Below are 17621 nucleotides of genomic sequence, written 5' to 3' on the forward strand. Positions count from 1 at the left end.
TCCTAGATGGTTCAAGTGGTACTCGCTCTCAAGCCCTACTCAAGTCGCAAGTGTCTCTTCCTAATCCCCGAGTGTAAATTTGGGCAGCACGCCCTTTGAATTTACCTATGTTCCAGCCATTTATGGTTTCATTCTTTTCCTCAATCAGTCCCAAAGTCACACACAAAATCATTTCATTTCAATAGCTGTTCAATAGGTTCAAAGTCATACAAGTACAAAATCAAGTTAGGAACATGTGTGGAAATGAAGTTTGAGTCAAGAAACAAAAAACAGATTTGACGTTATTTTGCGTAACGGACACAATCGAGGCTACGCTTATCGGATCGGGGTGCAAGTTATACTGTTTCGAAGCTAAGATAAAGACCTACAACTTTGATGAAAACCACTCAATCCAGTTTGTAGTGTAGTTAGGTCAAAACTTCAATGTACAAAACCAGAATCTCTCAAACAGGTTAGCTAACCGCACTATGGTTAAATGACAATAACTCAGGCTACTGAAGTCCGATTAAGGCGTTTTCAGGGTCGTTGGAAAGCTAAAACATAGCACTACAACTTCTGTGTTTTGGCCAAATGCTAATTCCGTACGGATCAGGGTGAACAGACACGGTTAGATTGGTAAAATGTCAAAACTGTCCCTCGCGTTCTACCTAAGGTAGAGTAACCATTTCAACTTTTTATTTATAATTAGAATTAATTTTTCCTACACTAACAGTATATACACCGTCAGCATCGAATGAATAACAACTATGTAAAATTTGAATTTGAAATCTAACTTTCGCACATGTATCATGAATTTAACGATGATAGTGTATACACTATCAGTGTGTATAAGATTTGCTCTTTTAATTATATATAAAAAACAGTAAATACATTTAAAATTTTTGACCATACTGGTTAGATTAACGATGAGCTAAAATATTTAGAAAATAATGTTAGGAATTAAATCAATTGTATCACTATAATTTAAAGGGATAAAATTATAATAACGATATGGTAACACTATAGAATAAAAGAATACTTTTATCCAAAATTTCTTAATATGTTGAGTTGAATTAATTATGGGGTGAAATGACTAAAAGATAACGTTATGGGGTAAATTGATAATACTAATATAGTTTGAGGGGGTAAAGTAATAATAATCCTTTTTGCAAAAAAAACTTTCAAAACCATTCAAATCAGGCGGGTTAACTACATATTCACACGGCAGCAGCAGCTCGGAAGGATCAAAATGCAACAGAAAAGAGTAATGATTCTTCTTTAGCATCGCCAAAACTCCACTTCAAGATAGCAATGTAATTCCCAATCGCCCGGCCACTGGCACTCCTGCTCCTTGGGCGTCTCGCCTCTCTGTCCTTGCCCGGTAGGATTATTGAATTTCTTTGTTTTTCGTTTGGAGTTCAGTTTTTGCTGTAAATTGATATTGACTACTAGATGTTATAGGTTTTAGTTTTTTAGTTAATTTTGCTGGGCATCCGCTTATATGTGGAAAATTGGTGCTCAATTAGATGTCCTGGAAATTTCTGAAAAGGGTACGCTTTGAGGTTAGAGGGCACAATTTTGGACTCAATGGGCATTTGTGATTATTTGTGTATTGAATTTAGAATTTTAGTTTTTTGTGCACGTGATATCCGTACAGTGTATACAGGAATATGTTTAATTGCCCCTCTTTGATAAATAATCTAGAATTGTGGTAATTTGGGTTCCAAGTGCACCATTTGAATAAATTTTCTTAGATTTCTATGGACTACCTCAGTACAACTGGGGCTTGTTTTCTTGGCTGCTTTTTTGTGGAGGAAGGTTTCAAGGTTTTTACTGCTTCTTGTCTTATTTTTAAATTGTGATCTGGATTAGATGGTTCTTGACAAATGTAAGCATGTTTATTTTATGTCTTTTTTTCTGGTTTATCTTTTTTGAATTTAATTATTGCTATAAATTGATATTGACTAATGCTATTGAAAGATTTTAGTTTCTTTTCTGGGTATTTACTTGTATATGGGAAATTGGTGCTCAATTAGTTTCCATGCCAAATTTCTCAATAGGGTGTGCTTGGAGGTAAGAGGGCACAATTTTGAGCTGAAGGGCATTTGTGCTAAATGTTGTATAGAGAGTATCTTTTTTTATTTTGTTTTTTCATGCAGTATTGGTGTATTTTGTACAGGAATCAGTTTGAATGCTAAATTATGGTTCCAAGTTCGCTGTTTGCGCTATTTTTTGTTGATTCGGTACTGAGACAGCCTTGGTGTAAATTTGTATCTTTTTTCTTTTAGCTGCTCTGTGGTTGAACAAATTGTTTGCAAGGTGCTTCCCTCTTCTTGTCTTATTTATGTAATTGGTTGGAATCTGAAGTGTCATACATACTGTTCTAGACAAATATAAGTGTGTCAATTATGTGATCTTGGATGGTTTCATTGTGGGAGCTTGAAATGCAGCTTCATAACATATGCATGGAAAGGATTTTATCAGTTATTTTGGCTATTGATTTTTACAGGATTCCACCAGTTAAGAGAATGAAAAAGGAGATGATGTGGACCTAGTTCAACCTGTGTATGTTGGAGAGTTTCCTTTAGCTGTACGTGATGAACAACAAGCAGCCTTAGTGCAAAAACAGTATCCTGGTTTGTGCAGTTTGTTCAGCTTGTAGGTATTGGATGATTTTCTTGCATTCCTTTTTTGAGGCAGACATATTTCTTCTGGCAGGTGAGATGTCCATATCTGGAGGAATGGACAAGGAAACATCTCTGGCTTGGGTTATATGCAGAGACAGGCTCTTTGTCTGGAATTACTTTTCTCCCACTGCTTCAAGGAATTGTGTTGTTCTTGACCTTCCTTCTAGTAATTTTGAAACCAGGGATTCCAGCAGAAATGCATTCAATTCTAACACTTGGTTAGTTTGTATCCTCAATTGGGACTGCTTAAATAGGAATAGTGACAAATTGATCTCACAGTGTAATTCGGCTGGCATTATTGTATGCAATAGAAGAAGTCAAACTCTTGTATACTGGCCAGAGATCTACTCTGAAAGTAGAAGTGCTCCAGTTGTTAGTTCTGCTTCAGTTGAGGAGTTGGAGGTGTTACTTTTGCCTGGTGATGGGAAAGCCAATTATAATAAGCAACGGCAACGTACTAAGCAGGGGAGTTCTATTACAGGATTGAGTTCCTTAAACTCTTTGACTGCAACTCCTGTTCTAGGTGCCAACCATGTTTGTGTCTCCCTTGCATGTAGTTCCAATGGCGATCTTTGGCAGTTTTTCTGCAGCCCATTTGCTATTGAATGGAAAAAAATTTTTCAGGACATGCTAGGTACAGCCTCTTCAGGTGGTGATAGTAGCCATTTAGTTGGAAGTAAGGGGTACCCTAGGTCATTGACTTGGCAGTTTAATTCATTCAGTGAAACTAAAAGACAGTTTCTTTTATTGACAGATCGTGAGATACAGTGTTTTTGTGTTAAACTTACACCTGATTATAATGTATCCAAGCTCTGGTCACATGAAATAGTAGGCACTGATGGTGCTTTGGGTATCCAGAAGGATCTAGCTGGGCAAAAGATGATCTGGCCCCTGGATCTGCAAATTGACAATGATGGAAAGGTTATCACTATTCTTATTGCTATTTTTTGCAAAGATCGAATCACTAGTTCAAGCTCCACCGAATATTCACTTCTGACCATGCAATATAGGTCCGGGTTGAGCATTTCGACGGAAAATGTTAAACCAACATCAGAGAGGGTTTTGGAAAAGAAGCCCCCGATCCAGGTAATAATACCTAAAGCAAGAGTAGAAGATGAGGAATTCTTATTTTCGATGAGGCTGAAGATTGGTGGCAATCCAGCTGGTTCGGTAATTATACTTTCTGGTGATGGAACTGCAACTGTGTCGCATTACTGGAGAAATTCTACTCGTCTCTACCAATTTGACCTGCCTTATGATGCTGGCAAGGTTTTCGATGCTGCTGTTTTCCCTTCTTTGGATGATGGTGAAGATGGAGCTTGGGCTGTATTGACTGAGAAAGCTGGAATCTGGGCAATTCCTGAGAGGGCTATTTTGATTGGTGGAGTTGAACCACCTGAGCGAAGTTTGTCTCGCAAAGGGAGCTCAAATGAAAGATCATCACACGAAGAAAGAAAAAACATCTCATTTTCTGGCAATATCCCACCTTGAAGGGCTAGTTCAGAAGCATGGGATGCTGTGGATAGACATAGGGCACCCTTAACTGGAATTGCACATTGAAATGCTCAAGACGAAGAAACAAATGTTTTTACTAGGATGAGCAAATCAATTGTGAATACCCTAGCCAAACATTGGACAACAACCAGGGGAGTTGAGATTGTGGCTTTGTCAATTGTGTCAACCCAGCTCATCGAGAAGCAACAGAAGCATCAGAAATATCTTCAGTTCCTAGCTCTATCCAAGTGTCATGAGGAACTGTGTACTAAACAGAGTATGATGACTTTTCTCATCATACTTCCTATAGCTTTATGTTTCTTTTTCTGTTTATAGGCCCGTTCTTATGCACCTTGAATGTGAAATTTCATCCTTAACAAATTGATGCACTAATTAAGATTGAAGGAAAAGGAATTCACTCATCTTAGAAGGTTTTGTTGATCCATTAGAAGTGCAGAAACTTTTTTAGATGTATGCGGAGTTTGGATAACTGTCTATATAGAGCCCTTTGAAAGAAAGATCTCCACTGGGCCATGTGCTATTTTGTTGTCATGAATGCTTTAAATAATTGAACCCTTCAGTATCCGGATCTTTAATTAAGTCTGTTTTGTTCTTTGGGTATTAGCCAAAAAAATAGCTTAAGTAAAGGATTAACGTCAGTGCACCATGATCCGTTGCATCATCCTAAAAGAAACGAAGTTAGTTTTCTGCACATTCCTAGTTCTGGGAGTAAATTTTGTTCTAGTTAGGCTTTGCAAATTGTTTTTGAAGGTAGATTCTGGGGATTGTAGATGACTATAGTTTATACTTAAACCAAGATGTAACTGGAAAGAAAATTCAACAATATTTCTGAGAAGGAAAATGTTCACCCTCCAGTTTGACGCAGTTCATTGGAACAACTCTACACAGGAGATCTCAAATTGTGTTCTCAACAAGAGTCTGGTCGAGTTGAATTAATTAGGTTAAATTGTTATGGTCAAGTGGAAATGATCTGAGCATTCCAAAATAATGGTTGTTTACAATCTGGTGTAGGTTGGTTAAAGCTTGTAAACTGAATAACTAAAAGTACAAATTTTGTTTTCAGCTAAGACCAGCAAAGACTAGTGCCTAGTCTATTCTTATACTTTTTCTGTGATATAACTAGAACCCCCTCCCTATCCACTTCCTATTCTTCCCATCCCAGCTATCTACCAACCTGGATCTTGAGTGCAGCTTTTTATAGGACACATTTTCTGAAAGTTGCTCTCTTTCCTTTTTACCCGCTCTTGCTTGCACCATTAGCAGCCCACTATCCACCTTTCCTTCCTCTTCTCTCTTCCTTTCCACTCTTGCTCTCCCCTCTCTTGTGCACCCAAACCTGTGGCTCCCTCTTTTGCTGGATTTTAAAGAAGTTATCCCCATGGACTACTAGTTTTTGTTTCAGATCTTCTTTTATAGTTACTATGTTTGTGTCTTCCTCATGTTTGGGTTTTAGATTTTAGTATATTACTTCATGTTGATTGAACCTCTATAGATATGGATTATCTTGTTAAGTCGTGGATTGATGAAGTGAGTTTATCGCTGCAATCAGTCATTCTTTGGTTGAACTTTGAAATTTCTTCTTAGGATTGACAATGTTGAAGATTTAATGATGGAACTTGAAATTTTTTTTTTTTGGATGTCCCAAAAAGTTGAATTTTTGGTTGTGATTATTGATGTATTAATTTTGACCAAACTTAGCCCAAATTGTAATTGAGTTCAGTTACATTTTGAAAGCCTAAGATAAGTTTCAATAGAACCTAGAATTTCAAAGCTTGAAATTTGATCAAAATGTTTATTGGAGTATACAACAGTCATGGTAAATGAGGAGCTGGGTTATGATTGAAAACCAAATGCAAACCAACATTTTAAAGGGAATTTACTGAAAACTGCCAATAAACAGGCGTTGTTCTTTACTCCAACTTTTCAGCTATGGGCTTCCCTCCCCCCACCCACCCCTCCAAAAAAAAAGTTTCATTTTCCACTTAGCCAATCAAGTGCAGATATTTGTAAGAGAAGAAAATCATAACTCAGTTGCATGTATTTTGTGTGCTTGAGTTTATGGAGATGTATGTCTTTCATCCAGGAAATTTGTTCCAATTATTCAACTCCTGTTATGGTATGATTCAGTTCTCTGCTTATCAATTCCTCATAGCTTAAGTTGAGAAAGGGAGATGCCGAATATTAGGGGTTAAGAAAATTTTCATTTATATTTTCTAGATTGGAATATTTTGAGATTCAAGATCGTGCTGATACTTTAAGTTACCCTCTCTGTCAAAGTTAAGATGATGAATTTCGAATGATACCTCGGCTGTGGTGAAACCTAGAACTGGTGTTGGAAGCTTTCATAACTGAGGGTCGGTTAAAATCCATGTTCACATTAGCCATCCAAGGAAAGTGCAAATACCCCATTTCGTAAAGGTTTCAGGTCTGGTATTGACAACTTTTATAAATATGTTGGAACATCTGCCTGAGATGAACTAATGTTTGAATATGGCCAAAAGTACATGGCACGGTTCTTGTGGACTGCAGCCACCTGCTGTTAGTTCTTCATGTGGTCATTCATCATATGAAAGTCTATTTATCTGTTACTGACTTTGTTGTTGTATTGTTGCTGATCTAAGCACAAAATTAGCAAATCTGCAAATAGCTTTTGCATCATTTCATATGCACCTAATCTATTTTATGGAAACTTCTTTTCCTGCAAGCAGGAGAGTCACTGCAAATTATTTTGGAACATGGTGAAAAGCTTGCCGGAATGCTCCAACTCAGGGAGCTGCAGAATATGATTTGCCAGAGTTGTGCAAATGGAGTCGGCTCTTCTTACTCTCGTTCAGAAACTTAAACCTCTGGTGCTCTTTGGGATCTTATCCAGTTAGTTGGTGAGCGAGCCGGTAGGAGAACTGTTCTCTTGATGGATAGAAAGAATGCTGAAGTATTCTACAGTAAGGTTTCAGATATTGAGGACTTGTTTTACTGCTTAGAGAAACAATTAGATAGCATGATTGGGGAAGATATGCCTTTCACTGTTCAGTTTCAAAGAGCTTGTGAAATCTCAAATGCATGTGTAAGCATGCTTCAGACTGCGATGCACTACAGAAGTGAGCATCACCTCTGGTATCCTTCTCCCGATGGCTTGACACCATGGTACTGCCAAACTGTTGTAAGAAGTGGCATTTGGAGCATTGCATCTTTCATGCTTCAGCTGATCAATGAAACATTTCGCCTTGAAGATGCTGAGAAGTTGGACTTTTATTCTCATCTAGAAGTACTTTCTGAAGTTTTACTTGACGCCTATTCTGGAGCTATAATGGCGAAATCTGAACGCAATGAAGAACAGAAAGGCCTGCCAGATGAATACTGGAAAAGGAGAGATGCACTTCTTGACTCCCTCCATAAGCAAGTAAAAGGGTTCTTCCAGGCCAAACTCCAGGTTACTTTTCCTGTTTAATCTTTTTCTGGAAGATTCTGACATTGACTGGATGCTTTTATGTGCTTGTTTCTTATTTGTATAAAATTTTAAATATGTCAAATCTATTTCTAGGCTTAGGCCTAAAACCAGAAGCTCTTGTGATGGAGCAGTTGAATCATGCATCTGGAGATTATTTTCTGGTTTGATGAATATTTCTAACTTGTCATTCGGTGAAGTTCTTGATCGACCATTTTAGAATTTATGCTTAGTGGTGGTCTTGTTGGAATCAGGTAAACTCTTAACATATTGCGACTTATCTTGGTAGCTGTGCACCCTTAAATATTAACTTGAGTTTAGGCCTTTCATCCTTTATTAGGAGAGACTTTATAGCAAAGCTGGAACTTTTCTGATGCTGCTAGCAGATGAAGTGTGAAGCAGGTTGGGTCTGGGTAGGACAACATTAAGCCAGGAAGAGATTTGGTTGTTTCTTTACATTGATAGGAGCATGATTTGGACATTTTTTTTAATGAAAATCTATTGGAATTGACATTTCTTTCTTTCCCGCCATTAATGAGAAGCACAAGGGAGCAAAAGGTAGGTTTTGGAATGATATGGAGTTTTGATTATGGACTTGTAACTACAAGGTAGCAAAGGGTGATTTGCCAAAATATGGTACTCGGTCATAGTCGAGTTTCTGTTTATTCCATTGTTAGTGTCCTCCTGATTTGTTAAGCTTCAGGTAGCAGTCATCTGGATTCTGTGGGTTGATTATATTGAATATAAGGAATGGCAATATATGAGTTGGCAAAGCATGTCTTGGTTTTGAAACTGCTTGTCTTGCTTGCTCAGTCTTGAAGTAGTAAATGATCTTGAGTCTCATTGAGTATAAGAATCTTCATTTCGAATGTCAAGCCAACGGTATTTGTTGTGAAGTCCAACATTGTCACGTAATTGTCCCATTAATAATGCTAGAGTCCCTGATTTTTTAGTTGGAATGTGTTTTCAGATTTTTTTAAAATGATAGAGAATGTTGCATCTGAGGAAACTTGGTACCTTACGTTTTCATTTTTTGCAGGATCCAGACGGAGGAACAGAAGTACAAAATGGCGAAGTTTTTTGAAAGCTTTCTTCTAAGTTGTTGCATATTGCTAAAAGACATGAAGGGTATCTGACACTTTGGAGTATTTGCTGTGACCTTAATGATTCCGAGCTCCTTAAGAATCTTATGGTATGAAATTATGTACTTGTTCTCCCTTAAACTGATGTAACCCTGTATCAGTTGGTTGAGATCCCTGAAATTAGAGGTCCTAGGTTCAAATCCTCCCCCCCCCCCCCCCCCAACCCCAAAAAAAATCCTACCCCTCCCCTGCTAATAATAATAATAATAATAATAAAATCATCCTATATTGGTTGCCATTCTGTTTAGTTGATTTGGTGGCTAGTAGTTTTACCTTCAATGTTATTGTATTTACCATCTTTCAGAGCGCACAATCTGTCCATGTTCTATTTTTGAAACTTTAGTATTTAATTCATTCTTATAGCATCCAATGTTCTATTATGCAGCATGAGAGCATGGGACCTAGAGGGTGTTTTAGCAACTTTGTCTTCAAGCAGCTGTATGACAGCAAACAATATTCCAGACTGATGAGACTTGGGGAGGAGTTTCAAGAAGAGCTAGCTATTTTCTTAAAGCAGCATCAAGATCTTCGTTGGCTTCATGAAGTGTTTCTTAATCAATTTGCTGCTGCTTCTGAAACTCTTCATGTTGTAGGTCTGTCTCAAGAAGATTCATCAGGTTTGGATAACGAGGAAACTCATTTTTGTGGCACAACCAACAGAACAACCTTGGCAGAAAGGAAACATTTTCTCAATCTGTCAAAGATAGCTGCAATGGCAGGTATTTGAAAGAGTCGCATGTTCGCATGTTACTAAGGTGCAGGAAGGGTAATAAATGTTTTGAGGCATAAGATAAAGCTAAACACTTGAAATTTTTGAATATCCTGCTTAGCTGTAAAATCTGACCACTTCTTGTAACCAATTACACATCAGCATTTGGTTCATTTGTGTTTGCTCGTGCACATGCTGAAGCCTCAGCTTCAGCGGCATCCAAACACTTATTCATCATAAGCCTCCTGCTGGAATTGCTCAATTGTCTACATGTCTGCTGAATGTGACCAAACGAAAGAGCGGCTGGTTTTCCATGCTGGATCTCTTATCATGGGGGAGTTGCCTAATACCCATAATGCCCAAGCCTAGGGCATCTAAATAGTTAGTGATAGTTCCACTGAATAGCAGCCATGGTATTACTGGACTTACAAGCTACTATCTAGTTTCAACCTCTGAGATGCTGAGAGCCAGCCAAATAAGCAACTACCTTCCAAGGGAGAAGTCTGGTTGTTTGGCTTTGGCAGATATGAGCAAGGGCCTGTTTTCCCTTTTGCCTTGCGTGATCCTTTGTACTTTGGGGAACTATACTTGTCCACTTGGCTGTATCCCCAAAATTTCTGCTCTGGAATATTCTTAACTTTGCTAATAGTCTCCACCGAACATATGAGTTGCAGAGCTATTCCCCTTTATACATTTAGTTTGTGCTTTACTACCTCTCTGTATGTGTGACTTGACTCTATGCCTATTTTCGCATGATGCCTCCAGAATAAACTTCTAAATGTGCACTTTACAACTTAGGATGAAGTTTTTATCTGTTTGCTTTTTTAGTTTATTGTATCTCTCAAAGTGTATCGAAATAATAAGAGGAAATGGAGTATACAGTGACCAGAGAAAGCCTTAAAAAGTTTACCTGCAGATCTGATTTTGTTTCTATCCAGTTAAGTGCTTGAGGTTCACTAATGCATCTATTCACATCTGGCAGGAAGGATGATTATCCTGCAAAGGTGAAGCGCATTGAAGCTGATCTGAATATTCTGAAATTGCAGGTGTAATATGAGATCTTTTATGGTTTGAGGGTCGTCTGAAGTTTCTTGCCTTTGATCAAAGGAAACCTCTAGAACTCAATAAGGAATGGTGATTTCACCAGGTGTAATATTAGGAATGGTGATTTCACCCTAGAACTCAATAAGAAATATCATAGGTGATACTTGTTTCTTGCCTATGAATAAGTTTTTATATTCATCTTCTAGTTAAATATCTGCTTAATTTGGTCGAAGTTGTTCACTTTATTTTCACTATGGCAGCATGCTTCTCTCTTAATTGCATTCTGAACTGCATACTGACTTATATTTGGTGTGAAGTAGCCAACTGGAAGTATGCACAGACTGTTAGTTTGTTTTCATTTCATGCTTAGAACAACAAATGAGAACCAAAGATATTGACTTGTTGGTGACCATTCTTTTCTGACTCAATTGAGTTCTGGGTAGATTACTCTTATGTCCCTTGAGGTTTATTATAACAACAGTCATCTTCCCTATTAGAGGAATAGGCAAATGCTATTTTTACTATCATTGCCTCATTTACAATCCTCGTCTTACAATTCAAAGCTTGAGTTAATGCTTCAGAAACTTGTGAAAAAGGTTAGATTTAGAGGAATAATAATGACATATGCATGATAAGTAGAATTTAGAGGTACAAGCAAACACCTTTTTATGTATCTTGTTCACTCATGTACAGACGTTAAGAATTAAACTCCGAGCAGATGGAATTAGAGTTCGAATACAGGAGAAACTTTGCAGTTCTGCTTCCTGGAGTGTTGGCACCCTAGCAAAAGCCCTTGAAGTTACCTTATGTTGAGAACATTCATAGTTAGAACCTTGTAGTGACCATTTTTCAGCTATTGGGGACTGTAGATTTATGTTTGTTAATCTGAAGGCTGAGCCTGAGAAAGCTGCCGTGACAATTTTTTTTTTTTTGGGAATCAATCTAATAATTAGTTTAGTTCATTGAACAAGGTTTTTTTTTCAGTTGCTCTATGGAAGCTTTACATTTGCTTCCAAATCTCTAATGTTCATGGATTAAAATTTGCAGGAAGAAATTTTGGGGCTCCTTCCTGACAGTGATGAAAAGCAAAATATTGGAAATAGGCTTCTCCCTCCTGTGGACCTAATTGAATTGTGCCTGAAAAACCAGAACAGGGTCCTTGGTTTGCGAGCATTTGATGTTTTTGCGTGGACAAGCTCCTCCTTCCTTTAAGTGCAACTCTAGCCTTTTGGAGGAGTGCTGGAGGAATGCAGCAAATCAGGATGACTGGGAAAGGATCTATCAGTTGTCTGTCACTGGAGGGTGGAGTGATGAGGAAACCCTACATTCTCTTCAAGAAACAGTTCTTTTTCAGGCGTCTACTAGATGCTATGGGCCTGAAGCAAAAACTTTTGATGGTGGATTCGATGAAGTACTGCCCCTGAGGCAAGAGAATCTGGAGGTTGAGTATGTGAAGGATGTATCTTCATCAGTGGAAGCAATTCTGATGCAGCACAAAGATTTTCCTGATGCTGGCAAGTTGATGCTTACTGCTATTATGCTGGGAAGTGCTCATGCTGGTACTGTAATTAATGAGAGTTGTTTCCCAATGCAGTGAAGTTAAAATTGTGAATATACTTTATGGACTTTGTATAGTTTGTATCTTCTGTAATTGTTGTTACTTTTGGCGTTTAGGGGCAGGGAGCTAAACCTACATTTACATTCTGAGTTGTCCTTGCTGTGATGGCGTGCCTATGTAGCTTGTGTTGGTCAGTTGGAAAGTAGGTCTATACGATGCTGATCAATAGCTGATGACACTGCATTTCCTTACAAATACTCTTTAACGGAGAAGGAAAACTTCTTTTTTGATCTTGGATTTATGAAATGTACTGATTTTTAGCACTGGGGCATATTAACTGGCAAAACGAGCAAAGAATTGGAATTTTGATTAAGTACTGGAAATTTTTTGGAGGGATGGACGACTAACAAGTATCATTAGGATTAGATTCTCAGCAATTGAATGACTTATTACATTGGAGAAAATTGTCAATTAACAATATAAATAGTAGATGACTCGAATAACTGTAAGCATTAATTTAAGTCCTTGATAAGGTTCAATGCCGATGTTGGGAAACCTATGAAGACCGCACAATTGGAAAGCCAAAAATGAAATCTTTAGGCAGATACGAGAGGAATAATTATGATTATGGTGATTGTAGAAAATGTAAACCAAATGTTTAGTTATTTAATTAATTAGTGTCTATGTGCTATTTATATATTGGTTTATAATGTGATGCATTGTTTAGTTCAATAGGGGCAATTGCATGGGATTAGTTCCCTTACTAGTAATACTAGTAGTGGAAGCACTGGTATTAGTGAAGCCATATAGAGTATCAGAAGTTTAACTCCATCGTCCAGTATTCGTTTCTTTGTATATTTTGTAACAGCCATAGCCCCGTTTGAATGGTAGAGAAAAATTTCTTTGCTTCTTAATCAATTTCTTGTGAATTTTTCTATAGGTTTATATGTGTTTTATTTATTTGGGTCAAAGTTACGGTAAACTAAAGTATGATAAATCTTAACTCCAATATTGTTTGTTTTGTTCAAAAACTCAAAATAAAGGCGGAGTCCAATTTTTGATAGAACATATGATAACTCATCTAAAGACGTGGGTTACATCGATATATTGAAACAACATTTGTTCAGAATGCTTGTGAAGGCAAAACGATGAAAGATAGTTTGGCGTTGTTGCAGATTCATAAGAAAATTGATATATTAGTTTTTGAAAAAATTGTTACGACTGATATGGCAAAAAAAGCTTGGGATATATTGAAAAAGACATACAAAAGGATCGACAGATTCCAACAAAATAATTTGATAGTGTTGAAGAGGAAATTTGAACTTGTGACAATAGAAAAGTCAGAATCTATTGAATCTTATTTTTCTCGTATGTCAGCTGTTAAAAACGAGATGACACTTAATCAGTATGACTGTGACAGCCCCACCGTTCATTAGGGCGTATCCCAAGGGTTAACGGACTGCCTGTCCAACTCTCGCCAGGACTACTAAGCCAAAATTCACATTTACCATACTAAAATGCGCCATTTAACTTCGATTAATCAATCCATAATATATACAATTGAGTCTCTAACGATTCAACTTAAATTACAAGTCAGAGCATCGAAACCTATACAAACACATGCGAAGTTGCTAATACAGAGGAGGTTAAACAAAAACAAACAAGCTAAACTAGCTCAATTCTTTTTCAAAAATTTACGTTCCCAAAATCCGGCCCCTGTAAGGAAAACAAAGGTAACATGGTGAGTTTTCACCCAATGAGGTACCAAAAGGTCACGCAGTCAAGAATCACACAATTACAACTTCAATCGATCAAATATAAGCATCAAATAAAGGTATAAATAAACACCACAGTTTAAACAGAGTAATTCAAGTAAAAGGATATGGATGGCTCTCAAGAGCCAATTTCCCCTTTTGAATTACTTGATCCAAACCCGTTGACCCTCCGTCAACGTTTAAAGAAGCAACCATGACCGTAGATCCCCACTTTACATCAATTTTCGTCCACCAAACATAGCCCTTACTGGGCCCGAACACCAAGCAGAAACAGTGGTGGTAATACTCGAGTATACCAAATATCAGAAGATTTCAGTATTCAGTGAATCAGTAACAGTTTTCTCATGGTTCGTCAATCTACCTCGACCAAACCCTTGCTGGCTCGATTCGATTAACTACCAATGAGGTTTGATCTCAAATTTCACAATAAGGTTGTTGGATACAAGTAACAGATCCAAATTTATACAGTAAACCAGTCAAATAGTCAAGAGAAACGAGTGTGAGAAAGTACACCCTCGTCTCGTCCAGAATAAACGAAAGTCACAGTCATTCAAGTCATAAATTTCAAGCACAAGTAAATCAGTTAAGCAACAAGTCACGCGAGTGGTACACTCACTAGTTCAAGCAAAAAATATCGTCAAAAGTTTCCTGCCGGATTATGCACTTGATCACCGACAAACCCTAAGAATAACTAAGAGAAAATATTATGATTCAACCATCCAAAGTTTAGGTGAACCAAAGAAAATCCAAGTGACTACTAGTGCAAAGATGCAAATATGATTTTGGAGTGAAAAGAAAATATTGGGATCAAAAAACATGAATAACCAAAGAGTTCTTCATTTCGATTCATGGCTGGAAATTTCCAGCAGCAAAACAATAAAAAGAAACAAGGTAATTCACCTCTTTAGGTTAGGATACTCACTCCAACTCAACATACAATTATTGTTCAAGGTTTTAGCAAGTAAAGTCAGCGAGATTGTGTTCAAAAGACTTCCAAACTAAAGACTTTGAGGCTAAAAGATAGCAAGGTGCAAAACTGCCCCCTCCAAACCAGAATTTTTCGCAGCCAAGAAACAAGTACAATCATGAGGTTTTTCACCTCCCAATCTTCATAGTTTTCACTCAAATTCACGCACAAAAGGCTTAACCAATGTTTGGAACAAGTTTTGGTCAAAACCAATTATGAAAAGGTTAGAAAACAACAAGGTAATAGACTTCGCTATCACTTGGTCAACAAGCGAAATTTTAGCCAGCAAATTAGGGAAAATACCAATGACAATCCTTCCATTTCAACCAAAATTTAACACATAAGTAGAACTTATAGGTTTACCAAGCATCTTAAGCAAGTTTATCACAAAATCAATCCAAACTTGAAGGAAACAACCTGTCCCAAAATTTGGACAGCACCTCCCCTTATTTTCTTTACTTTTCCATCCAAACTCAACGCCAAATTTCATCTCAAATCAACCTCAACCACAACCACAAGTCATAAGCTATAACATACACTTGATTAAGGCCACAAAACCATCCAAGTATAGCAAATTTATAGCTCAAAACCAACCATAATCAAGCTGATTTTTTTGGAAACTCTAAACTGAAATTTTCACATACAAGTTGGAATTTTTCCTTAAGCAAGCCAAACTAACATATAAAAACTAGATATTTTACATGGAAAAACTATCAAATCATGGCCAACCTTAAGCATCATATAAGGACTGAAATTTCACCATAAAAACTGAAAATTTCCAAATCTCTACTTCAAACCATGAAATTTCTCATAAAACTACCAATATTCAACTCTAAACCACTAGTATGTAAGTATTAGAAGTAAAAAGAAGTTTCTTGCCATAGATATCTTAAAACTCCAAGAAAGATGGAAACTTAATGCTTCTTCCTCCAAAATCTCTCCACTCAAGCCTTTAATCTTCCTTAGTTATCACTTTCTATGGAGTAGTTTGCAAGATTGTTGGTTAAAACTCAAGATTCAAGCAAGAATTTGAGGTTTAAAATGAAATTTTCTCTCCCTTTCTTCCCTCAAGAGGTTTGGCCAAAGCAAGGTGAAAAATAAGAAAATTTTGGTCAAATTTTGTTTTTATTAAAGAGGTAAGAAAGTCTTTGATCAAGGTCAAAGATCCAAGAATTTTGTGACAAGTGTTTAGCCAAGATTAATTCTCATCCTGTTGTCTTCCAACGGCTGAACTTTCTAGCTATCCTCTAATTATCCCTTAACACCTTATAAAATAATATCCCTTTATACAAAACTCCTACTACTCTTCAAAATTTATCGCATTTACCACGCTAGTGGGTCTTACTGCCATAATGCGATTCGAATTTAACATGAAATAACTTATACAAGAAAAATGTTTTAAAAACTTGTCTCACATATAAAAATATCTAGAAAATTAAGGTAATAAAGTAAAGTAAAGAAAATGTATTTGAAGAAATAAAATAAAATAATATAAACTAAGAAAATTTTTCGGGTCCTCACACTCTCTCCCCCTTAAAAGAATTTCGTCCTCGAAATTTCTTACCTTGATTAACAAACAGTTTAGGGTATTTCTTTTGCATTTCTTCTTTCACTTCCCAGGTTGCCTCTTCTACTCCATGATTTCTCCACAAGATCTTCACCAAAGGAATTTGGTTGTTTCTCAATTCCTTAACCTTTTGGTTGAGCAATTTCACTGGTTTCTTCTCATAGGTGAGAGACTCATCTATTTCAATTTCTTCTGTTTGTAAGATGTGAATCGGATCAAGATAGTACTTCTTTAGCATTAAGACATGGAAGACGTCATGAATCCTGAATAAACTCGATGGTAGTTCGAGTTGGTACGCCACCTTTCCAACTCGTTGGAGAATTTTAAAGGGTTCCACAAATCTTGGTTGAATCTTCTTTCCTTTACCAGTCGTGACACTTCGCAACGGAGTGATCTTAAAAAATACAAGATCTCTAACTTCAAACTACAAATCCTTCCTTCGATTGTCCGCGTAACTCTTTTGCTGACTTTGAGCTATTTGAAGTCTTTGACCTATCAAATTTGACCTTTTCCTATGCATCCTCCATCCAAGGTACGGTTGTTGGATCTAAAATCTTCTTTTTCCCCCACTTCATCCCAATAAATTGGTGATCGGCACTTTCTTCTGTAAAGAACTTTGTATGGTGCCATTTGAATAGATGAATAGTAGCTGTTATTGTAGGCAAACTCCACCAACGTCATGTGCTGGCTCCAACTGCCTCCAAAATCCAAGATACACGTTCTTAACATATTCTCGAGGGTTTGTATGGTTCTTTCTGATTGTCCATTTGTTTGGGGGTGATATGTAGTACTAAGGTTTAGTTTGGCCCTTAAGGCTTCTTGTAACTTTTGCCAAAATTGAGACACAAATCAGGGATCCTTGTCCGAGACTATAATCACTGGAACTCCATGTAATCTCACAATTTCATCCATATACAGTTGAACCAACTTTTTCATAGAATACTTCATGTTCACGGCCAATAAATGGGCCGATTTGGTTAACCGGTCGACGATTACCCAAACGGCATCATGACCTCTTTGGGTCCGTGGCAAGTCTGAGACAAAGTCCATCGTGATGTTTTTCCACTTCCATTCGAGTATCTCGAGGGGTTGTAACAAACTAGAAGGTTTTTGATGTTCAAATTTAACTTGTTAACAGATGACACAAGTTTGAACATATCGAGCAATTTTCTTCTTTATGTTATCCCACCAATATAACTCTCTTAAGTCTTGATATATCTTGTAGACACCAAA

The 17621-nt window shown here is 37.1% G+C and overlaps 1 pseudogene; it reads left to right on the forward strand.

The window, feature by feature from the left end:
• Window positions 1-1250: 1250 nt before the first annotated feature.
• LOC113722752 (nuclear pore complex protein NUP133-like) lies at window positions 1251-12410 on the forward strand (annotated as a pseudogene).
• Window positions 12411-17621: the final 5211 nt, after the last annotated feature.

Source organism: Coffea arabica, chromosome 5e, assembly GCF_036785885.1.
Source record: "Coffea arabica cultivar ET-39 chromosome 5e, Coffea Arabica ET-39 HiFi, whole genome shotgun sequence".
Classification (NCBI taxonomy): Eukaryota; Viridiplantae; Streptophyta; class Magnoliopsida; order Gentianales; family Rubiaceae; genus Coffea; species Coffea arabica.